At 37.6% G+C, this 25,025-nt stretch overlaps 1 long non-coding RNA gene across 1 annotated transcript; it reads left to right on the plus strand.

Annotated features, from left to right (window-relative positions):
- Positions 1-19,314: 19,314 nt before the first annotated feature.
- Positions 19,315-24,505, plus strand: LOC111929405 (uncharacterized). The gene is made up of 3 exons (XR_002864691.2): positions 19,315-19,426; positions 19,712-19,788; positions 19,925-24,505. It is a non-coding gene; the product is annotated as an uncharacterized LOC111929405 (long non-coding RNA).
- The last annotated feature ends 520 nt before the right edge of the window (positions 24,506-25,025 follow it).

Below are 25,025 nucleotides of genomic sequence, written 5' to 3' on the forward strand. Positions count from 1 at the left end.
GCAACAGTGACTCTGTCCATGTTCCAAGGAAAAAAACCCACCAGTAAAGAAAAGCACAGGTGCCTTCCAGAACTTAAAATCATAGAATTGTAGAGTAGTTTGGGTTGGAAGGGACCTTAAAGCTTCTTTAGTTCCAACCCCCTGCAATGGGCAGGGCACCTTCCACGGGAGCAGGTTGCTCAAAGATGGTACAAATCAGCTAATTAGACTACACTTGTGTATTTAAATGAGATGTTTGCATCAATTACTGCAATCAACTGCATAGGGCAGACAGCTTTTGCAAGCAGTAAAAAAAATTCAAATCTGATAGCTGGACACAGCAAATGACAGCATGTTTTCTGTCTTGATATCAAGAGATTAACAATCTGTGGCTGCAGAACAGGCTGTAGGGTAAAGTGGGTAATGCTGGCAGATTTAAGAGCTCACAGTGTGAAGAGATGTGATTCACAGCTGGTCAGGACTGAGGGGAGTAGGAAGTAGATCTTATGCCCAGCTGTGGGTCCCTGAAGGCACACATGAAACAGTGAGTGTCGTGTAAAAATTATGGACTAACAGTGGAAAGAGATTGTCTGATTCCATAAAATTATTTCCTAAGTCTGAGTACAATCTTTCTGCTCTTTGTTCTCATTTAATGGTGAAGTCTGTGTTTTTTAATGTTACTTTTCCTGTTTCTGATGAATTATCACGAAGGCAAGTGCTAGAAACATAAGGTGCGTGTTGCAGTCTAAAAGGTAGCTGGTGCCATGTAGATAATCAGCTACAGTTTGCTGAAGCAGAATTCAAGGATTCAGCACAAGAGGGGAGTGAGATGAGCTCCTCCGAGTACCCACACAGTGATGGGGAAGGTGATTGTCAGCAAAATGATCACAGCTGATGGAAACAGCAAAATAGAAAACAAGCCCTCCTGCTCTGTTGGTTTTTTTTTTTTGTTTGTTTTCAAATTAACTGTATTATTGCTTCTGGCCTATATTTGTGCATTTTTGCTGTGTGTTTACAGAGATAAAATATCTTTGATAGTATTCTGAAGTACTAATTTGAACTTTGTATGCTATTTTCTGCATTTTTAAATGTGCACATGATGTAATTATTAATCAAGAATGTAAATCCTTAGGGGAGTGTTTAAGCCAGATGCCATCTGAATGTTTAGTGTGATTTCTGCTTATGGCATTGAACTTTATACCATTGAAGAGAACAATTTTTGTTCTTGTTAAAATGAAAAAATTGTAAACAGCCATGGAAACATAGGGAAGACTTTACAGTATTTTGTGTATGCACTTGTGTGTGTATAGATGTCATTCACATTGAATTGCTCTGGAGATATTGCCTCAGAATTAAAAGGTTAAGGTCAGGTCTTGTGATGCCAATACTTCTCAGGTAACACCACTAATGGATAGTTATATTAGAAATCTGGTAGTGGATAAGAGTATCATGATTGTTTTTCCTTCTGAATTTATTCCCTCTCTTTTATTTTTGCATCACCAAGAGAGCAATTGTAGCACAAATCCAGGGGAGAAGAGGTCTGGTAAGGTGATGGTTGTTTCTTCTTTCAGTGTTTCACACACATATATGGCAGTGCTGTGTACACTTATATAAAAACCCTGAGTTTATAAATGGTGTTAGAAATTGATTTCTGAATTCATGACAGTAAAAACCCAGTTAAGACAATGTGAGTAGTGTAAATGAGAATGCAATGTTGCGCAGCTGAGCACTCGTTCATTCTGCTTTGTAATGTCATGCTGAATCTAGTTTTGAAGAAAACAGAATCCCTTAATAAAGGGTGTTCTTTCTACTTCATTGGGTAATATAGTTTGCATACTGGAAATGTAACCAATTTACCACTAAACTGTTCCTCCAGTGTTCAGCCTAGAATAGAAATGATCGCTGCAATAAACAGAGACAAAGTGGTTGTTAAGTTCTCCCTTTCCAGGCCTGGTGAAATATTGTTTCATGAATAGATAGATTTCAACATGATTTACAATTTTCATAAGGCTCATCAATGCTATCAACATTTTAGTCTCTATAGGGGAGGAAAATATATTTTAAAAAAGGGTAATAAAAAAATGTCTAGCTATTTCTTACTAAACCATTTGAAAAAGGTGAAAATTGTTTCTAGGTAGTCATGCTGATGGAAGCTTCAAAAAATAAAATGTGTTTGTATATTTTGGAGATATACTTAAAGGGGAGTCATAAATTCTGCTTTGTTTGTTATATTTAAATTGGATCATTTTTAATGTGAGGTGAAAGGTCTTGTTTTCCAACACTTTTGGGTATTTCTGTGTAAAAGAATGGATTTGTGTTTATGTAAATTATGAAGTATGTTTACAAACTGAAACTGAACACCATCTTGTTCTTTAAATAGTCTATATTAATATAGTTCATCAGAACTATTTTTAGAAGGGAGTCCTAATTTGGCTAATTTGATACCCTTAAGCCAGATATGGGATTTAATTTTTAAGTGTGTTCTATTAAGAGAAAAAAAAATAATAAAATTCTAACTTTTATATGTGTTGAAGCCAAATCTGGACAGCTCTTGTTATGGAGAGGCTGAATACCTCTTGCACAGGCCCTTAAGCAAGCACAATAAAATAAATCCTTGGAGGCAAAGCCCTGGGTCTTGCTCCAAGTCAAGGGCTTTCAATTCTCTTGGAAATCACAGCTGTGTCCTGTAACAGCCCTGCATCACTTACTGCAGCAGGAGACTTCTGGTGCTGCAGAGAGGAACTGTGCCTGATGATTCATTTTTAAGCTTTAAACAAATCAATGAAATGTAAATTTGTAAGACCTGTTTGGTCCCATGGCGAGAAAGGAAATGATGTTTCTGCCCTGACTGCATGACTGTATTATCTTCTGATAATTGGCTTTTGGGCTCAGTAATAAAATATTTTTTTTTTTTCTGCTCTGCGCACAGTCTGACTTTTTATAAGGAAGTGACAGCAGTGCAGAACATAAAATGCAGTGGAGAAAAGAGCTGTGGAAGGCAGTGCATTAGCTATGGGGAACCAGCAAGAGTAGCTTGGAAGAAGGAACGTGAGACAACATCAAAGCAAGAAGCTGCATGCTGGGGTCCTGGTGCTCGTCACAGCCCTCCCGAGGGGAGCTTCCCTTGGCTGCCAAGCTGGGGCAACTCCAGGTTGGAGATTTCTGGAGAAATCTTTGGTGTGGTCTTTGTGTCACTGCATGCTCTGCATACTTCTGCAGACAAGTTCTTCAGGACTCACTTAATGAAAAAGAAAGTGTTTTCTTATTTCTATAAGTGCATAATAGTATTTCAACAGCCAGGCAGGAAGTGGCTGCTGATACTCATCCAGTGATTATGTTTTGCACATTGATCTCTCTTTAAGAGATACAGCCAGACAAAGATACCTTCTCTTGCATTTTAGTAACATATAAAGTACTCTTTGCCCATTGTTTTATACCAATGAAAACATCTAAGATTTTCTTGACTTGCCTTTGACTCTAAGGGAAAACTGAAGGAAATAGTTCTTTCTATACTGGTGTTTGAAAATAAAATGCTCACATACAACTCTGAAAATCCAATCACCTGCAGTAACTGATTTTTTTTTTTTTCTCTTTGAAAATGGGTGAACTAGTAGAGATTTTTCCTGTTTTAGTTCCTTATGCCATTCCCTGTAAAAAATTGTATGTTCTGTTATGCATTTACTATGCTTTCATGATGGATTTTTTCAGATATATTAAATGCCTTTACATCACACAGATGTCATAAATATTGTGCTTTGTAATCTATCATATCAGGAAATAACAGATTATTTCTCAGTTGAAGAATCAGCTCTGTTCTCTATTAATACAAGACTTTTCTTAGGTTCAAAGGTAACAAACAACAGTTGGGAGCCATTTCTGACCTGTTGACAAGAATTTAATAGTTTTTCCTCTCTGTCATCCTACGTCTATGCACATGTAGAATCCAGTGCAGCATGGTGATTCTTCCAATACCACATTATAAACAAAGGTTTATATATACAGAAACACAATTTTCAAGTAATGCAGTCACTCCCTGATGTATATTTTATTTCACTCTTCAGTTATTGCTGAAAATGGTTTGGGTATCTTACTGGAATATGCAACTTTTACTGCTAGTGGCCCTTCACCCTGGTGTGTTACCTGTCAGGGATTTAGGATCTTTTTTTTTATGCTTCAGTACTCTCCTTAGCAAGAAGATTTATATTAGTACAAATGAGTGAAAGATTGTTTTTAAAGCCACTAAAAACCTTTCTTTAAACATATTATAGTATTTAATCCTCTAGTTTTGAGAGTTTGAAGGAATATTTCCAAAGTATGCTAATACATTTTGTTAATTTTTTTTTTTTTTTTCAAAAAAATACTCTAGGAAGAATATAGAATGCATCTGGTGGCTGTGCTTTTGTGTCATGTGGCTTTTAGAAATGTAAAGGGAGCCTGAAATTAAGAGGTTTATTTTTCAGTTGTCACATCATTCTTAAAATCACTTGTTTGGGAGATAAGTCAGGTCTGCTTCTGTAAGTGGTTGTCTTGTGTGATTTATAGTAAAGGGACATAATGAAACTGAAGTGAAGTCACTGGCAACCCCTTCCACCTGTCATACAGGTCAAGCCCTAAATCAGCATGGTTTGATTTTTAAAGCATAAGTGATTTCAGAATATATGTTTGTTCCTGCATCCTATAGTTGCATAAGACTGGATTTACTTCAATGCCTCTTACTAAGACCAAAATACTGTGTTTATTTTTTTCCCTAAAATTAAGTGAAAGTGCTTACAGCTGTTGCTGGAACTGGCAGGTGAGGAATGTTTTACCTTAAATAATTCCTATATTGAAGTCTTTTTATTTCATCATAAAGGCTTTGTATCCTTTCTGTCCTTGTCTTACACATTGATCAGTGTCCTTGTGTTCCTTAAAGAAATAAGTGATCTCTTTAGAGAGAGTTAACCTAGCCTCAAGTATATAATGTTCAAATCCATCAGGAGGACTCAGGTGAACACACAAAAGAGATGTGTTTCCAGGACAAAAGTATTTGCTGCTTACCACTGGAGTGTATCAGAAATTAGAATAAAAACACAGAGCTGAAAAGCTGCCAGGCTTTGTCATGGTTCTGTGGTACTTCTCTCCACTCTTTGTTTTCTGTGGTCAACAGAGTTCATGGGAATCTTGTCTTTCATTTTCAGTGGAATTGTTTCCAACCATTGTTTGGAGAAAGCCTTGAAAATCTGAAGCAAGGACACCGAAGAGCATCAGAAAAATAGGAGGCAGGGAAGAAACATTGCAGCTTTTCTTCAAGCAAAGTTTTATGGCTTTTAAGGCAGTTACTAGAATTTTTACAGGGCACTGAATTAGATTTTTTTAAAAAATCTTTGTCCTTGGCAGTGCTAAAAATAATATGTTTGGACATGTTTCAACACATTCTGGGAATAAATCACGAGGGAATTTGGAGCTGCAACAACCAGTGGGCGCTTTGGTCTCCTGTGAGAACCTCATCTTAAAAAAAAAATGGTAATTTTGTATACCATGCAAAAAACTAGCTATGATTTTAACAGTAATTGAGTGTGTATGCAGAATTCTGCTACTGCTCAGTGAGTGTATCTATGACATAGATCCAGGAGATACCAGAATTAATATTTTCCTATGTAAAAAGTGTGACCTTGACCAAATGACCTGCATGTTAAGATTTAAGTGCCCTGATCAAGTTCCAGCAGCCAAACTTTGGCCTTTGGTTGATTGTGTTGTTTTGTAGTTTATAGTCCCAGAATAAATGGTCGGGATCCTTGTGATGTGTTTGTTTTCGCCAACAGGGAGTTGTTCTTTCCCTTATTGAGGCTATCATAATTTATCTCACTACAAACTAGCAGACTTGTACCAGCTGCAGTACAAATGAATGGAAAACCCAATATATTCTTCTTTGTAATTCATTATAATTTAGCTTAGTGTGGAATTTTAGTAAATTCACATTGGAACTACCATTAATAAAACACTAACCCCCAGCTGTATGTGAGCCAAGTGGGTATTGCAAGGTAAACACGCAGCACAAAGAATATTGGAATAGCTGGAGAAGCCCTTTGAGCTGAGGGATGGTTAACTGTAAAGACACAATTTTCTGCAGATTTCAAGCATTCTATTCACAGGTGTTAGGAGTTATTTGGTGTCAAATAATATTTTTAAGCATGAGATTGTGGGGGGAAGAAAACAGAGAGGGAAAGGAATTGTGTGGTCTTGCAGTTTTACGGTTATGTGCTTGCAGCATCTCTGTAACTGGGATCAAGTGAATCTTAGCTGTACCTCTAAACAATTCTTCAGTAACAGAGGGAATAGGCTTGGAATTTTCCAGATCAGCATGGAGTTATTAAGAAGTTGTTATAATGCCTGACTAGTGAAAGCTTTATCCCAAGGCATAAAGTAAAATCTTCTCCAGCGTTTCCAAGCTGAGAAATCACATTGAAACAGCTTAGAAAAAGTATTTTTTAATGACTGAGGAAAGTTATTCATTGTGGATAAGAGCTGGAAAGCTGCACATTGTAATTCTAAAAGAAGACAGATTTGTAGCAGGATAGAGATACTTGAGTTTGATTCTAGCTATGTCTTTTCCAAGTAGACTATGTCTTTTACTGAATGGAAAGTCATCTGCTGGCAGGAGGTGTCAGAAAAGAATGGAATAATGCTTGTACTGGCTAAATACACTCCAGTAATTTGGGATAAGTTAATTTAGAGAAAATAAGCTGAGTTCTCTTAAACAACTTCAGTGTCTCTTAAAATCTGTATAAATTTGCAAGGTTTTTTATTTTTTTGGTGGTACCTGCAGATAAAGTGGAGATCCTTGATATAAAACTCTTTAAATGCAAAAGTTCCAGCTCTCTATTTTGTCCCATAATTAATTTTGGATGCCTTGCTGATAATCAGCACTCTGATTTCTCCACAGATAATTTTACTATAATATAGGGAGATTACCAGCACAAATTTGTTTAGCAGGATTTTGTTTGTTTCACAGAATGAATCTTCCACAGGCCTGAGGCTCTTTAGCATAAAGCATTAAGTACTCTTCACTGTATTAAACCCCAGTAGAATGCACAGAGCACCACTGTGCAGGGTATTAATGAGCTTCCTCGTGCTCCTTTCCCTGTCTTGGATCACCTAATCCATTGTATGGATGTGTTTCACCATGTTTCCTTGGAAGCTCAGAACTTCTCTGTAAGTGGCAGTTTGCATTGAGGTCAGTCAGTGGGTTCAGGGGTGTTGAGGGGACACAGAGAAATGTCCAAAGAAGCCAGGGTCTGTCACTTGTGCTTCCCCTGAGCTGCACTGCAGTGTAAGAACAGAGCAAAAAATCAGAGATTTCTGTACTTGATTGTACACCCATGCTTGTCTAGCAGCACAGGCATTCCTGCTGTTATCTATGAAATCCCTGCTTTGCTAAGTAATTCTGGAACTGACATGGCCTTAATGCTGCTGAGCTGCTGAATGTTCTGCTGGGTACAGAACACTCCGAGATGAACACTGTGGGTGGCTTTGCAGCAAGAGCTGGTTGGAGTTTTGGGGATACCATTACTGTCTGCAGCTCAAAGGTTTAGGGAACAGGAGTTAAAATCAGCGCATCTCAATCTGACTTTAATGGACTGGTCAAATCATGAACAGGGATGATGGAGTTTGTTGAAAAGACAGCTTTTTAAGGGGGAAATATGTCACTTTTTTCACCTAGAAATTTTGGAGATATTTCCAGGGGGAGGATTTTGTGTCTGTGTACTGTTGGCACTGAGAGATGAGGAAAGACTTGAGAAAGGAAGTTGGGAACAAAAATGTCAGCAAAACAGCGTACAGAGGAGTTGTGAATCCAGTCCTAAGGAGAAATCAAAAGCAGGGACCCACCTGGCTCTGCAGAATGCAATAGTGCTTATATATTTTCTGATTAGATACAGTAAAGGAAAGGAGTGAAAGGGTGGAATTGAGATCTTCCTGAATTGATGTGTTTCCGTTGCTGACAATAAACATGTTTATTAAATTTACTGCCAGTGGGAAAGACTAAAGGAGCGGACCATCTAAATACATTTGTGTGTTATTGTGTTTCTAGCTTTCTTCCTAGAAGCTGTTTCACTTTTAGGAGCCTCAGGAGGTCAAAGCTCACTATTTACTTTTCCAGCTTATAAGGTTATCTTAAGACATAATGAGATTTTTAAAAAAACAAAGAATTTTTACTGCTTTTTATTTGCCTTCTTATTTTTGAGCCTTTAGGTCTAACTATATGTTGAGGAACATTCATTAAATAAAAGCTGTGAAAACATCTTGGGCTTATGATTTCAGGAATCAGAGGAGCAGCTGCATGGCTTGGAATGTGACTTTATTTAGCATAATGATTTCCTGAAGTTGATCACTTGTATATACTTATGGGAATCCCAGTGAACTTTGAAGAGCTATGTTTCTTAGTTTTGATTTATATTATATGTGTCTTCTATTCATACAGAACATTTAATGGTTTCTTGAAATGGTGCTGCTTTAAGAATCCTCAGTGTCATTCTCAGCTAGCTAGAACCACCAGTTCTCCTAACAAATAGCCCATTTTACTTCAGGAAATGAGGCATTTTTGAAATCTGCTCTTTATCTGAAATCCTAGTTGTGATGTGAAGTGCTATGATGAGCTCTCATATTATCCTCTTCTTGCAAGGAGCCTGCACTAATAATTTAGTGAATGATTCTATTTATAGTTCTTATTCCACTGAAATTAAGAAGCAAAGAGTTCTTTTCAAAGTTTAATGAAGTCTTTTGAATATAATTAGAAGTGTTCCCTGAGATAAAGACTGGTTGACCAGTTAGTTCACTCCTTTAATCTTGTGCTGTTACCCTTATTTTAACTCCAGTGTGTGTGACATGTCTTTGCTGAAAGGCTGGATGATCATTCTAAAGAGTTCCATCATCTCCTTCTCACAGGGGAAAAGGTCAAGCAGGAATGCAGCACCACAAATACCTTACTGCACCAATTCTGACAAAATTGCAACCTGAATTTAGTCACCAGCTATGTCATGACTGTCTTGTGAGTCAGGGTGAGAAGCAAAGATGTCTGTGACACTTCCTGTGCTTTAATTCTGCTTGGAGAAATGTGGAATGTGGTTGGTGATGCGGTGTTGGTTTGCCCTGATGAGCTAAAACGTTGGGTGGAAGAGACCAATGCTGTTGGAGCACTTCAGAAAATATTTATGAAGATTTAACACAAAGTTATCAAATATGTCAGTGTATAAAAGTAACATGATTTTGGATGTTATGCCTTAGTGTCTTTCATGTGCTTGGTGGTGCTTAGGCTGTTCTTTCACTAATTATGGGATGAGCAAGTGGTGGCAGTGCAGAAATGTTTGAAGCCACGGTGCTTGTCACAGGTTAAATCCTGCCTCAAGGTGTGCAATATCAGCATAGGACTCATTTATTCTCTTGGCAATCTAATCTTCTACAAATGTTCTGCCTCTTCAGGGAGGGTGCTTTTGGGTTACTAAATATTTATCAATGCTAACGTCTTTTTAAAACTGTATCCTTATCTTTATTGTAAAAAGATAACATTAACTAGCCTGGGGGAGAGGGACATGAGGGAACTGATTGTGTTCTTTTATTTCTCCCAAGACTCAAGCAGAAATTGTTTAAAATGTATTCCTAGCTCTTGCTGTTGCAGAGGGAACTTTTGGCCTCTTAAAAATGATATTTGGATGTTTAATTAAATTTGGTATAGCTACAATATTTTCCTGAAGTTTGCAAATTGTTCTTCCAGAACCTAGATGCAGATTATATGATATAGCTATTAAACATGGCTTATCTTTTGAATGGAAAGCAAAGATTAATGACTCAAACTAAAATGATGCATTAGATGTGTGTGATGAGATGCAGTCTTGCAGTGATGTAGGAATTGGAACCAGAGAAGATGAAAATGCTAAAATGAGATTAATAGAGCCACATGCTGAAGTATTAAAAAAAAAAAAAAAAAAAAAGAGAAAAGAAAAAAAGAAAAGCTACCCATTCTGTACAAGGGAAAGAAAATAAATGCTTGAAATGAATGTTGGTCTTGTTAAATTAAATTAAATTAAATACACATATAATATCTCTTCAGAACTGTCTGCCTCTCAATTGTAGTCTTTGTAATAAGTTTTTCCTACAATTTTGCCAAAACAAAAACTTCCTGGGAAGAGAAGAAACTCTGCAGAATCTGTTCTGTGTTTGTATATTCACCCACTTCCAAAAGGTCCAGAGAAATTTCAGGAGTGTATATACAAATAAATTTCATTGGTAAATTTTAACAGATCTTAATCATTTGCCAGGTGTGGAAGGAATTTCTCCCCAGTCAGCTTGGTTTTGCTTTTATTTTGCTTTCCTATAGACAATTTGCTTCTGGGATCACCTGGGCATTTTGATCAGCAGATTTCTGTCCTTATGGATAATGGAGGTAGGATGATCCCACCTGGGGGCAGCTCAGGAGACAGGGCCCAGCTCCACTGTGTATGAACAGAACCATATCCTGGGGCCCAAACATCACCTGAGAGGTGCTGGGAGAGGCTTTTTTAGGCTTTTTTTTTTTTCTTCCTGACTCTACCATCTCAGCAGCTGTTGCTCTTATGGAAGTTAATTCTTTATAGAATTAGATATGTGATTTGTTCCTCTCTGTGAGAAATGTATTGGTACAAATGTTCGTATAACCCACCAGTAGAGAAGATACTTTGCCTTACACATGAAATATTTGATTATCTAGTTGTGTGCTCTGCTCAGGTGAAAGGGTGGTGTGGTTAGTTTGGTTTTATTTAAGGAAAATTTACAGGAAAATAAGCAGTTCTTTTATCTTTGTTTTCATGTGTAACTGACCTTTCTGACAGGCCTATTTGGAATAGAAAACTGGATTAATTTCTAAATTGGTTGAAAATGACGTAAGTTAAATAGGTCTAATGAAGTAAATTCATACTGTAGATACAAATTAAGATACTTGAATCCCTAGGTAAATCAGGTTTATGTGGACAGGACTTCTGTGTCTCAGGAAGAAGTTACCATGATCTGTCATCACCTCTCTGCGGGTGTTGCTAAAGGAGCAGTTCACATGAGTTCTCTAAAACTCCTTAAAAGTGTAGGTTTAAGCTGATTTAGCTCATTAGTTTGTTCACTGCATTAGGTGAATCTGAGAGCACTTTCACCAACAGACTCTGCCAGAAGTTTAGTTGAGTGTCCAGACCTCTGGAAAATATTGTCAAGTAAATGACTATTACAAATTCCGCCTAATTCCTTAGATCTGGAAGAGGGTATCTGTTTGCAGTTTTTCTTTTAGTTCCCACAGCTGTTGGTAATTTTGGTGTTTTATATATTTACAGTATATTTTTCTTCAAAATTAGAGTCTTCTAATGAGCATTTCCTTAAGCTGTCTTGAACATGGTTACCTATGGAGGGTCTAATTCATAAGTGATATGATATGATAAGGGATGTGATAGAAGTGGTATGACTAAGGAAGCACCAAAAAAAGTGGCAATGGTAGTAGAGTTGGTAAGTTTTGAAATATTTTTAAGTTGTTGGCACAGAAGTAAGTGGTGTAGGATAGTACTGGCATGTTAGGAGACTGCATGGTTAAATAACTTATTTTTTTTTCACTTGAACATTGAGACCCATTTTAAGTTGTAAAGAGATCAGCAATTTGGTTCCATTAAGATGTGGGAGTGAGTAAATACTTAAAGTAATTACAATCTGGTTTTCAGAATCACTGGGTTGGAAGAGACTTCAAGATTATTGAGTCCAACCCAGCCCTAACACCTCAACTAGACCATGGCACCGAGTGCCACATCCAGTTTGTTTTTAAAACACATCCAGGGATGGTGACTCCACCACCTCCCCAGGCAGAACATTCCAATACTTTATCACCCTTTGTGTAAAAAACTTTTTGCTAATATCCAACCTGTATTTCCCTTGGTGCAGCTTGAGACTGTGTCCTCTGGTTCTGTCAGTTGTTTCCTGGGAGAAAAGTCTGACCCCCACAATAGTACAAACACCTTTCAGGAAGTTGTAGAGAGTGATAAGGTCACCTCTGAGTCTCCTTTTCTCCAGGCTAAACACCCCCAGCTCCCTCAGCCTTTCCTCACAGGGTTTGTGTTCCCAGCCCCTCACCAGCCTCGCTGCCTCCTCTGGACACGCTGAAGTGTCTCAATGTCCTTCCCAAACTGAGGGGCCCAGAACTGGACTCAGCACTCGAGGTTCAGCCTCACCAGTGCCGAGTACAGGGGGAGAATGATCTCCCTGCTCCTGCTGGCCACACCATTCCTGATCCAGGCCAGGGGCCATTGGCCTTCTTGGCCACCAGGGCACTGCTGGCCCGTGTTCAGCTGCTGTCACCAGCACCCCCAGGTCCCTTTCTGCCTGGGCACTGTCCAGCCACACCATCCCCAGCCTGTAGCACTGCAGGGGATTATTGTGGCCAAAATGCAGGACCCAGTACTTGGACTTATTAAACTTTATCCCATCAGACTCTGCCCATCCATCCAACCATTACTGGTCTCTCTGCAGAGCCCTCCTGCCTTCCAACACATCAACACACTCTCCCAGCTTAGTGTCATCTGCAGATTTACTAATGAAAGACTTTTTGTTCCCCTACAGAGGAGAAATGGAAGTGGTGATGCCAGGGGAGGAGGAGAGCTGGAGGGAATGGAAGGGTGGCAGGAAGACAGATGAGGCAAAAGGGGCTGCATTTCAAAAATGTTTGAAAAACTGCCATAAGTGGTTAGACAAAGTTTAATGTTAGATTGTAGTAGAGGAAAAGCGGCACAGAATAGCTGAGTGATTGATGAGTCACTCAAGATTCAGTTAGGAAAAAAATAATCTTTAAATAAACTCTATAGCACTTGAGATCCTCAGATACTGTACTGCTTCAGGTTCAGAGGCAACAGTGTGCAGGGTTCCAGTTTGGGATGAAATTGCTCTGAAACTTAAACTGCTGGCAGTTTGTTTCTGGTCAAACTCTACTGGTTCAAATCATCATGATGTTCCTGTATCTCTGTTCCAGAGCTGGATGTGGGCAGAAGGGTGCCTTGGCCATCTACACACTCTGCTCTGAATGCAGCTTTTGCCTGATGGTTTCCCCTCAAGAAGAACTTAATAAAACCTGCAATAGATGGACCAATGACTCACAGTTCAGCACACACTGTGTGTATCTCACAAACAATAGGGTTCCTTGGTCTGGGTTAGGTTTTAGGTCAATATCATTCACTACTCTTAATAAAGAACTCACAGTGAGATTTCTCCTGACAGGGTGATGATAGAACATGTGTAACTCTGAAATATTTTTAAAAACACCTGCATACCAACTGTGAGGGTACTGGACAAAGAATAATAAAAAATACCTGTTAAAAAGGGCTGCAAACAAAGCAGAAAGAATGGGTAAAATGTTGAGGATGTTTTCATTTTACAGGTGAAATTATGAAGTTTTCAGAGCTTGTTTAGAAATATATGGAATGCTGTGAGTCCTGTTGAGAACCAAATCAAGCTTGAGATCCAGCTTCTTTATCCCAGACATTGTGGAACTAGGCCATGATATATTTCCAGATTCCTTTAGAAAGCCACACTAAAGCTTTTTTCCTCAGGTTATAACCTGTTTCCTGTCTGCTGTAGTGGTGGTACTAAAGCTCATTAGAATTAATCATAAATTTAAATGCTTCACCACTTAATCCCAGCGAGTGTCACCTCTAGGATGTGATTTCTGTATCTCACATTTTCTTCCAGTGACTTTCAGAGAGTGCCCTCAAGGTTTGTTGTCAGAAAGGCTGAAGGATTCCTGTGGTGCATCACACAATCAAATGTGCAGACTGCTAAACTTTGTGTGGATGCTTTTTTCAGAAATTCTTCACAAAACCTCACTGAGGGTATCTCAGCTTCAGGAATGTAGCAGTGTCACCGCTGAAGATGAATAGATCACACGGACACAGGTCGAGGTGTGGTGCAAGAAAGAGCAGAGTTTATTTTCCCCCCAGGATTTATAGGCTTCTTACCATGGCCAGGGATTGGATGGTCAGGATAACACTTTCCCACTGCTCTGGCCATGAGAGATGCCCATCACAAGACGTGTAACAGAAAGAATGTACACATACCTATGTTTACAGTTACTGTCCTGGGAAAGTCCTTAGAAAACCATGTCAGCAAGCTCAGAAGCTGAGTTTTCAGGGCGACATAGCAGGGAAGGCACAGGTGGCAGTTTGCCATGGCAGATTTGTGACAGGAGAGATGGGGGACTCCAGTGAGGAGGAGGAGGGGGAGGAGGAGGAGGCTGACTCATAAGCTCTTGGCATCACTGAAATGTGAAATTCTGCTGCACAGTTTTGGAGTTTGGGGTGTCTCTGCCTTTGCTGAATCCTAACAGAGATTACTGCTGACTCATGGCTTTTAGTAGAGCTGGCTTTTATCTGCCTTGGGGAAAGCAGGAGTTTATTCTCCCTGCATAAATTACACATGGGGTTTTTTCTTGTTTGTTTGTTTTTTTGGTTTTTTTGGTGGCTTTTTTGTTAGTTTTTTGTTTTGGTTTTTTTTTTGTTTGTTTGTTTGTTGGTTTTTTTCCCCTCCAGTGGAAGGATTTCTTATTTGGTTATCTTTAAACTTTAAAAAAAAAAAAATGAAATGGAAAGGAGTCTGTTTGCACTGTAGGCAAGTAATATTTTACAGAATGCAAGTGGGTTGACCTGTGAGTGGATATTTTCTTTTGGACTAGTTTAAATCTGACTTAAGATTCCAAGGTCTACAAGTATCACTGACTCTTGGGATTAAATGCTGTAGGACTTAAACTGATTTGTCCAAGACCAAGTCTGTTACTCCAGACCTGCATCTCAGGTATATTTCTCATTTCAGGCTCAATAGAGAGTTTCTTTAAACCCAGTTTATAAATGGTGGGATTGTTTCACTGTGTAACATGTTATAATTTATACTCTGGCATAGGTAATGCAAAATCCTGGATCTCTTTCTTCCACAGGTTATGTAGAATTCTAATGCATGAGTTTGCTTAAAGGAGTAATGTGTGAACTAAATCTAAAAAGACCACCCAAACACAAGAAAACTCCAAGAGCTATTTATTTTCAAAGCTGCAGGAAGTTGAGATGGAAACAATATCTTACTGCTTGTACTCTCCTCCAGTGCCTTTTTAAAATTATTAATGGATTCTAGAAGTAAAAGACATGTTCTTACTGCAAAATAAATCATCCAATTATGCTTCTTCATATAAACACCCTGAGAGTTCTTCTTTACACTAAGTTTACCAAGAGTAACAATAGATACAGTCAAACATATTTTTTTAACAAAAAGATTGTTCTGGTTTGTGTTTTAAGATGATTTTTGTTGTGCCCTCACCCCCATCTCTGAAATCTTGAAGCTGTTATAGTTATGAGAGGGGTTGCCAGTGTTCTGAACCCTCCCCACATTATTAATTCAGATAAAGCATTTGTGGATTTTCTAAGATCACACTGACTTTAATGAAAATTTTAGAATTGGCCCATTCTGTATTTTTGATTCAGAAAAATATTACCTCATTCTATGAAGAAGCTGTGGGAAAATCTTTAGATCTTGTTAGCTTGTTAATGGCTGAATAATTTCCCATATCTTCATGTACGCACCTGTCCAGAGAAGCACTTAAACTGGTTTATAACTTCAAGCAATCAAGTAGTCTGGAGAGGTTTTTCATGCTCTTAATTTCATGTGTAATTAAGATGAAATTAGCCTTAGGTTGGGTTCTTTGAAAATGTCCTTTAAGGAGAACAATAACCTGAGTCAACAGCAAAATAATCAACGTTGTTATGACAATAAGTCAGCACGAACCTGCTGTGAAGCATTGTGGAGTTCTTGCATCTGATGTTTGAAAAGTGAGAAACAAATACTTAAAATCTGTCACTGTGGATAGAATGGAAGTGAAAGAAAAACCCTTCAGACTTTTCCCAATGATTTTACAATGTTTGATAGAAGGAGAAAATAGGAGACAAGGTGGAGGAGGTATTTGATTTGAAGGCATTTGGGTTTGGTTTGTCACTTTGTGCACAGGGTCTCACAAGACACCTGAGACAGTTCCATGCATTCCACCTGCAATCTCAAATGTCCAAAAGGCTTTTTTTCCTCACCTTTAAAAACAAACTCTCTCATGATGTCTCTCATTCACAAAGACAGATGAAAACAGCTAAAGGGCAGTGAGCTTGCTTTGGGTGATATACAGGGGAACCTGCTGTCAGTAAGTATTGCTTCAAATAATAACAGAAAAGGTAAAGCAGTCAACTTTGGATGTGAACAAGTACCTAATATTTACATCTGCTGACTAAAGCTAATTGGAACTGTGGGTCTCTGCCCAAGAATTGGGACAATTTGTGCATGGAATAAATTTAGTAGCAAATCTCTCATTGACTTCACTTATGTGGGATGAAGGTCTAAAGTGGCAAGAAGCCATGAGCTCTATGTAGCTTTGAAAAGTGATATTGTATTAGGAATGTGGTTAAATGGAAATGAAGAAATTGAGATGGTCTTCTAGTTGTTCTACCTGAATGCATTTATATATTTGTGAAAAAACTACAAAACTAATTCTGCAGATTGAATCCTTTGGGTGTTTCTTTGCCCTTTCCTCTGGTTTTGTAATGAATAGGGGGTAAAAACTCTTTGCCTATGAAGTGTTTAATGAACTGGTTCTGGCTCATCTGCTACTGAACTCTTGAAGTGATGAGGACCTCTGCACATGATAAACAGCAATTGAATTATTCCGCTCTGTGTTTTTAAAATGTTTTAGTGCCAATAAAGGGATCTGACCCTGCTCTTGACCTCATGGATTTGGTCAATACACTGTTCTGTTACAAAACCTAAAAGAGACTTCCTGCCCCTCCAAATATGAATTTTATCTTCAATTTTTAAATACTAATTTATTTTTTTTTTTCAGAGCTAATGGTTACTATCCAAAAAAATTTGGATGGTTTTATAAATAAAAATTGAACATATTATTTTAAATAGTCCTGTTAAGGCACAAATTTTTGCTTACATTAGCAGGTGGGTTGGAGTAAGGAATCATTTAAATCTGAATGTTAAGTTAAATATCAGGGTTTCAAAACTATGAAAAATTAGTCAATGAAATAAAAGTAAATTGGTGAGCACTGCAAGGAAACAGCAGTTGTTTTGGATCTGAATACAGACCAATTAAAGTGGTATTATGTATTTTGACTACATTTTGATCAAGTCCTGTCAGTGAAATAATCTGGGATGTTATGTCCTATTAGTACTTCTCCACCTATATTTTTGATGTACCTAAAGGCTGTGAATTTCAAAACTCTGCAGTAGGGCCAGAAATTAATGTTCTTTGACTAGGGTTCTTTTTTCCCCCCCGCTGTTAATTTCTAGCACCATCCAACAGTAACAGCCTTTCTCCTAAGAAAAATGTTAATTAAAATCAATGATGTCCTCAATTAAGTTGTCAGATTACTTGAAGCAAGTATCTCAGTGTAGAAGAGAAGATGCTAATTAATACAATAAATTGTTTTAATTTCTGTCTCTTAAGCAGATCACCACACTGTTACCATTGTGACTGAGAAGGGAATTACTGGCAAACCATTGTTTGAACCCTATAAAACCTGCTAAATGAGCTCACTAAGAGACCTTATACTGCACCCATAACTAAAGATTCATATTGTACATTACAGCTTTTCCATGGGAGGGTAAGAAGCCCAGACTCTTTTGTAGTGTTTCTCATTGGAAATTTTGAATGTTTTAATGCCTGACATTCCCTCTGCATGTGCAGAAGCTGCATTTGCCTTCATTTGGTTACAGAAATAACAGAGAAAATTTGCTTGAAGTCCTGAGAACTGTTTGCACTAGAAGAAGTTCTGGATTGCAAATGCTTTTACCAGTGCTGAGTGGGAAATTCCCCTTTATTATTCTGCTTTTGATTTCCTGCCTGGCTTGACAAACTTCCCTCAGCCAGACAAATTTCTGTGATCAGTGAGAACATCCTGAATGCTGCATGTAACAGATTTTTGCCTTTGGGGAGTGTAGCATGACCCTTCCTCTGCCTTGCAGATGAGTTAGGACAGTGCTGTAAGTGGGCCAGGTGTTTCTACTCAGCAACAGAGAGTCTGCCCAAATAGCAGGGCAGAATGTCTATGGTCTGTAAATCCCAAATAGGATTTAGATGGCAAAGCAGTCCTAGGTTCTGTACTTCTGAATTGCCATTACTGTCAATTGAGAAGATGCTGCTCTTCCGCCATGGCATGGCTTCAACTAGGAAAGAATTTGTGACTTTCTGAGCTTGGGGGTTTTCCTGGAGGGGAGAAGGGGCTGGGAGGGTGTTTATTTTAAGGAACAGGTGTGCCATGGCAGTGGGGAAAGAGCCTGATTTTGGACAGCTGCTGGATATACAGCTCAAGATATTACACAGTTAAAGAAAGTGATATCAATATCAAAATACAGTGCTGAGGTATTTCAGTCCAAATATTACTTGAAACAATTCATCTACTTCAGGCCTTGTAAATCAGGAAAAGGACATTTATATTAATCATGCACAATTGAGAACATTGATAAATTTACGTGCAACATCTGTTGATTTTAGTACAATAACATTTTTTTTTTGTTAAATTAAAGATATTTTTTTTTCCCCTGAGTAAAGCCTCTTCTCTGGCCAAGTAATATACATGGGGCTTGGGCATTTCATTTCATTAATTATAACATTAATTATAATTCATAAAATTTAATTTATGTCCTATTAATGTATGTTAGTCTGAGATGCTGGAAAAGCTTCATCACCCAGGCTTGCTGTAAGAAACCCATAAGTGAATATTCTCTAGAAGCTGAGGACAACACCATGATCAAATTTCTCACGGTCTCTTGATGGTTTAGTGTTCTGCCTCATTTTTTCTTTTTTTCTGTCATCTGAATGTCACCCAGAAATTTGAAAAAGTGTAGATGATTCTTGCTATTTATTTTTGCAATTGTCTAAAGAAAGGGTAACAATATTTATATGTTTATATAGTCTTTGAATAACTATAGGTAGCATAAGTGGAATCTCACAGACAGCTGGGACTTAAGAAAAAAATATGTGAAAGAACACTAAGTCCATGTAGAGATGCAGATTTTCTATGTAAGAGGTAATTTTGTAGAATTTCTTTGCATTAGGAAAGGTTCTGTGCATTGTTGCCCCATTAATACTGCATTTAGGTTCTGCTCTGAGACTCCTTCACTGCCTTTCCCTTATGGCTTTGTGGCATGATAATTGAAATTAAAAATGGAATCTGCTAACCACATCCAAAATGCTGCTTTTGCTTTGGCTGCCCAGGAGGAAAGAGAATAGAACATATCCTTGTATGCAGAAACTACATTGTCCATTGTCTCTGAAAGAGTTTCCACTAGGGCTGGAATACGCTGACCTGTGACCACTCTGTTCTGTGCAGTCTAAGGTGGTGGAGAAAAAGAAATCTGCCTTCAAAATCTGGAAAAGCCAGTGTGAGAGGTGTGTACAGCCCATTTCTTATATAGAATGAAAATGTCATACTTGCATTGTTTGCAGTTGGGATTGCACATTCCCGAATGCTGTCTCTCCAGGTGAGCAGGGGTGTGTGTGTCCCTGGGGGAAGTGAGGGATGCAGGCACAGCCCAGCTGTGTGTCAGGGACAGCATCAGCTCCTCACGTGCTGCAGGTTGGGTTTGCCTGACTGATGGAATTGTGGACGTGATTCAAAGGCAGCTATTATGGATCATTTTATCATTTGCTTATTTTCTCTTTCAAAATTTGCAGCGCAACAGTAAACTTCCAGTCATTCTGACTTCACTGCATGAAAAATATCAATGATGTCATTACTGTGGTAAGGACAGGTATGTGCTTGATGATTCACAGCACCAATCTGGGCTGGATCTCCCACATTTGGTATCCCTGGAGTGCTTGGAGGGTGGGCACTGATTCCACCAAACTGCTCTGTGGGTTTCAGACTTAAGTTTCTGATTTTCTTAGGTAGCAACCTGGCTGCTTAAGTGGACAAAACTGCACAACTAAATGAAAAGGCAGAATTGTTCTTTGGCATTTCTGGCCACTAATTGAGAAGGAAGATGAGCAGATGGAGTTTTGTGCAACTGCCACGAGCCAGAACCTCTGGTATAAATGATTTCACTCTGCTGGGATATAGAAGCTATATCTTCATTAATGATTTAATTGGAATATTTAAAATATCCACCTGTAACTACTGGCTGCGTGAAGTGGAATGTTAGCAAGTAAATACAGAGAAAGTGAAATTCTGAAAACAGCTTTTGAAATTAAAAAGAGCATGTGTTTACTGCCTTAGCTTTTTGAAAAATGTCATCAAGACTGTGAGGTAACTCAGAGGGAAACACAACCTTATTTGGCCAAATTTACTGTTTCATGATTTTTTTTGAAACTTTATGTAAAGTTCAGCTAGCAGTTTAGTTTTTCTAATATTTTATGCTGAATTTGCACAGATATTAGAAAATAAAAGTAAAGTGAAAGATAAGAAAATGAGTCTCCATTAGTTGTTTTCTCTGGTGTTTTCATACCACTAAGCCTAAAAGATGTAATTTTTCTCTCCTGTGTAAGATAATACCTAATACTATAAGATAATACTATAAGATAATAACCTAATACTTTCATAATATAGGTTTCAGTGAGAATAATTGCAACATTTTAAATAAAGATTGCTTTTAAGAAAAACAAATTTAAAGTTTCAAGTAAAAAATAAAGTCTTTGTATGCCTTGATCTTCTAAACTGCTAATGCTGGTCAGCTTCTAACTTTAGATGTAAATGCAATCCAAGGCACATATTTGGGCTTATTCAGTCTTTCCATTTTGGGCTGCATTTTGTGGATGTTGATCACAGTAGTCTTATACACATAGACAGCCTTAATCTCACAAAATTGCATTGTTTTGGGCAGTCTTCAGTTCTGTTTCATGTGCTAAGTAAAAATTTAAGCATTCAGATTGGTAATTCAGTATGGAATCAGAATAGCCAAGAGTGCCTTCTGCAATAGCAATGCTCAATTTCCAAGACTTTACTCTCCAAATACCCTATTTTTACTCACTTTTGATTTACTGAACTTTCATCTGCTTGGTCTAAATGTGCCTTTGTTTTGGAAAGTTCCATAACAAGCATCCAGATAACTCCATGACTTACTGAATAAGAATGTGAGGAAAAGTGTATTTTCTGTTCTTCAGAATATGTTGGCACTTTTTTTGTGTTATATAAAACTAAAAGCCTCTCTTAAAGCATCAGGCTCAGCAGGAGGCAGGAGTATGAGTAATCTTCACTTTGCCTTGTTTGAGGCAATTGGTTTTGAAATAACAAAGCCATGCAAACTTGACAATACCTGTTTGTGGGAGCCTGGCAATATGTTCATTTACTTGACATCAGAGAGAGAAGCTCAAAAATTCTGTGAATTTTTCTTAAGTGCTGAAGAGAAACTGAAATATTTTTTACTTTGTGGGATTACTGACCATTTTAACTTATATAAACTCCTCTTCCATACTGTCTGCTTAAAATTATGTATGGAAATTTGAATAATTTAATATTTAATGGTTCAATTTAGTCTACCTCGGAGCTAGGAAATGATGGGATGCTGTACCAAGTACTACAGGCAGTGCATTTCTCAGCATGAGTTTTGGGGTGGCTTCCACAAGTGGCTGAAGGTATATTAATGTGGATGGAAGTTATGCATCTGTTAAGCACCTGCATTCATGTAATGATTCTTTCATAGAAAAATGTTTTGAATTCAGTGAAATGAGACCTGGTAAGGAGAGGTAATATCTTCCTTGTTCAGTAGGAGGGGAAAGATATCCCTGTAAATATTTCTGAATGTTGCTGGAAGAAAGAAGTAGTCAGTGGGAGCTCATCCCATGTAATTGCCTTTTAGACATTTTGAAAAATCAGCTGAGCCCTTGCATGAAGTGCAGGATAAACCCAAAAGATTGCCTCACCATTGTGGGCATGCAGATATTTCTTTGCTGAGTCACATTCAGTCTTGCAATAGCTAGAAAATTTTGCTGGACATTGACCAGCCATCATTAGGGAAGATTCTTAGCATTCATTACTAAATCTTTAATTATGAAGTAGTTATTGAACAACACTAGCCTCGAGTTTTGCATAAAAGTAGAGGGCTTTTTCCTGTCTACTTTCACTTTGAAGTTGCCATCTGGATCTCTCAGGTATGGTCAACTCATGTATTTTGAAGTTCTGATGAAGCATTTGCTGAGGATCTTTATATTATTGGCAGTGTACCTGAATGCACAGAGCAGACATCTGCTTACAGAGCTAAAATTGCATCTGTCAGACTTCAAGACAAGAAGCAAAGCCATTTAATTCTGGGAGATAACTGCATGACATTGCCTGTCCAGTCTCAGGCTTGCTGTGTATCTCTAGCAGGATAAGAATCATGGATATTTTCAGCTTTTGTGGTGTTATTCCTAAAAGTGTTTGTCCTACTAAAAATTTGGCTTCCTAAGAGAGATTCTGTGGTGCTATTAATAGTGTCATTTTATCTGGCACTGCCTTCATAGTGCTCTTTCTAGTGCCTTCTTAGGCTTGTATTTCTAGAAGTTCAAACTTGTGGAGCTGGATCAGTAAAAGCAAGAGGGAAATGCAAAAAAAAGTGAACTTCAGTGTCATAAATAGAAAACAATAAAGACCCACTGCAAATTATTCTGTTTCTGCAGTGAAACAAGAGCAGAAGCTCTTTCTAGTTTCCATAAACTTTAGTTTCCCGGCTTTATTTTTATTTTTTTTTTTCTTCTGACTTTCCTCTCTCTGAACACAGAGAAATCTGGGTTCTTACTACAGAGACATAAAAATGCCTGCTAGGTAAATTTAGTGCCACATGCAGCTTTTTATTCTTTTTCAAGCAATCTACAGAACCAAATGTATTGAAAATGGATAGAGGAAATTGTACAAAGAGACTGACCCAATGTTTTACTCTTTGCTTGCGTCACAACAAGATTTTGACCAGCACAAGATATTTTTTTTAAATTGAAATAGGAAGAAAGGAATAAAAAGAGCTACTGAGAAAGACTGGAATTTACAACAGAGTTTAACAGATTCAGCTAACATCACTACAGTAAGAGTGTAAAACAACTGTACATAATTTCTGCTTCCTGTGCTATGCTTCCATCATGATGCACAGAAATTGAATTGGGATGCCAGCACTCAAGTAACAGCATGTCTGGACTGTGAACAATTGCCTTTCTGGGCAAATCTGACTGCAAAGGAAGATGAATGATGCCTGGTAGAATGGAAAACTCAGTAATTCACAGAATAACCCAGTCAGAATAACTAAATAGCTGAAAACCCTAAGGGAAAGCAAAAACCCAAAAGATGAACAACAAAGAAGTTTAGAGTGGGAAACATGAAAAGAATGGCTTTAATTTTGATTATTCATCATCAGGCTTCAGTACCAGATATGATTTATTAATGCATGCTGCACAAGGTAGAGAATAAAGCCAATAGAAAATGCCACATGAGGATGAGTCTTAATCATGTTTTCAAGAAATCCTGAATCCAGCAGATTCTCCAGGTGGAGCAGGTAGTGCAACTAGCTCAAAAGATGAAATCTGTTTGGGTGCCAAGCAAAAGATACTCTAACTATGGTTGAGCATATAATATCTCATTATAATATTGCATTATATGGTCATTACTTCAAAGACCTCTGGGGATTGTGGTGGTGTGTGTGTGCTGTCTCCTCTGGTCCCAGCAAATTATCTTCTAGTGATGACCTAACTCGACTTGTGCAGTTGTTTGTGCAGAGTCTGTGCTGGAATGATGAAATACCCATCAGTTATTTACATACAATCATAGAACTACACCACATTTTTTTTTTCTATCTGCAATTGCAAGGAAGAGCTGTAAAGAAAATAATCACAGCTTAATTTTTGGAAGTTATATTTAATTGCTATCCCATAGATGGCAATATAGTGTAAATCTTAATTAAAAATCTTAGTGCAAGACATTCAGTGGCTGTTAAAAAGAAGAAATATTTTTGTCCCTTTTACATGATCTCCTTGTTTATTCCATTTGAGCATAGTTGAAATAGGATAGTCTTTATACTCTAAAATGAGAGATTTGTGAAGTGCAACGATTTCTTTTAAAGCCAGAAAATACAGTTTTTTATGTGATCTAAAACAAGAAAAATCCCTTTTTCCCCAGTAGACCCATATGTACTCTAAAAATACACATTCAGAACAAAAATCCCAGCAAAGCTGGACATATCTGATATCTAGTTCTGATAAAACTGGAGGCCCCAATGACTTCTAAAGTAAGTTCCTGATAGAAATTAGTGTGGAAGTGATAATTGTTGTGAGTAAAGACAAGCCATTTCTGAGCGCTCTCAAAGTTCAGTTTTGGTGTTGAAGGGGAAGGACAGAGGCTCTGGGAATCCATATAATCCATGACAAACTTTGAGAACACTGCTAGAAGTATGAATGGCTAAAGAATTAAAAATGGATTATTTTTGAGGGATTTATTGTTACCTGTTGATTGCAGAAAGTAGAAGATTGGATAAAAGCTCTCTGTAATATAAATAAAACTTGCTGAAACATGAATATTTGAGGCTTTTGATTCTGAATTCTAACCTTACAGCAGCTGCTTTTTAAGGCACAATGTGTCTGGAACAAATGTTCATGAAGTCCTGTGGTACTTGTAGTACCTTCGTTTCCTTTTCTAATTATTAAAAATATTTTGTCTGTCCTTTACATGTTACTTTAAACTCTTTGGTGAAATAGTAGCCATTCAGGTTTCATTCTTAACTCAGATAGAATTTAAGTACCTTTCTATAACACTGAATATGAAAAACACCAAAGTGTTTGTCTTGGTATTTGTTAATCCCAGTTTAAAAGAGCAAACACAAACCAAACCAACACAAAGAAATCTCACCAAAACCAACAGCCAAAGTCAAACAAAATATTTTGTCTTTTACTGACATCAATTTTTTAGAAAGCATAGCATATATTAGGAGAGAACACATCATTTAAGAAGTGGTGAAACCAAATTTCTAAGTGTTTCTATAATTTTATATGATGTTGTTTACTTATTTGGAAATAATTTTATCAACTACTGAAA

This window comes from Cyanistes caeruleus, chromosome 14, assembly GCF_971803275.1.
Source record: "Cyanistes caeruleus chromosome 14, bCyaCae1.hap1.1, whole genome shotgun sequence".
Lineage (NCBI taxonomy): Eukaryota > Metazoa > Chordata > Aves > Passeriformes > Paridae > Cyanistes > Cyanistes caeruleus.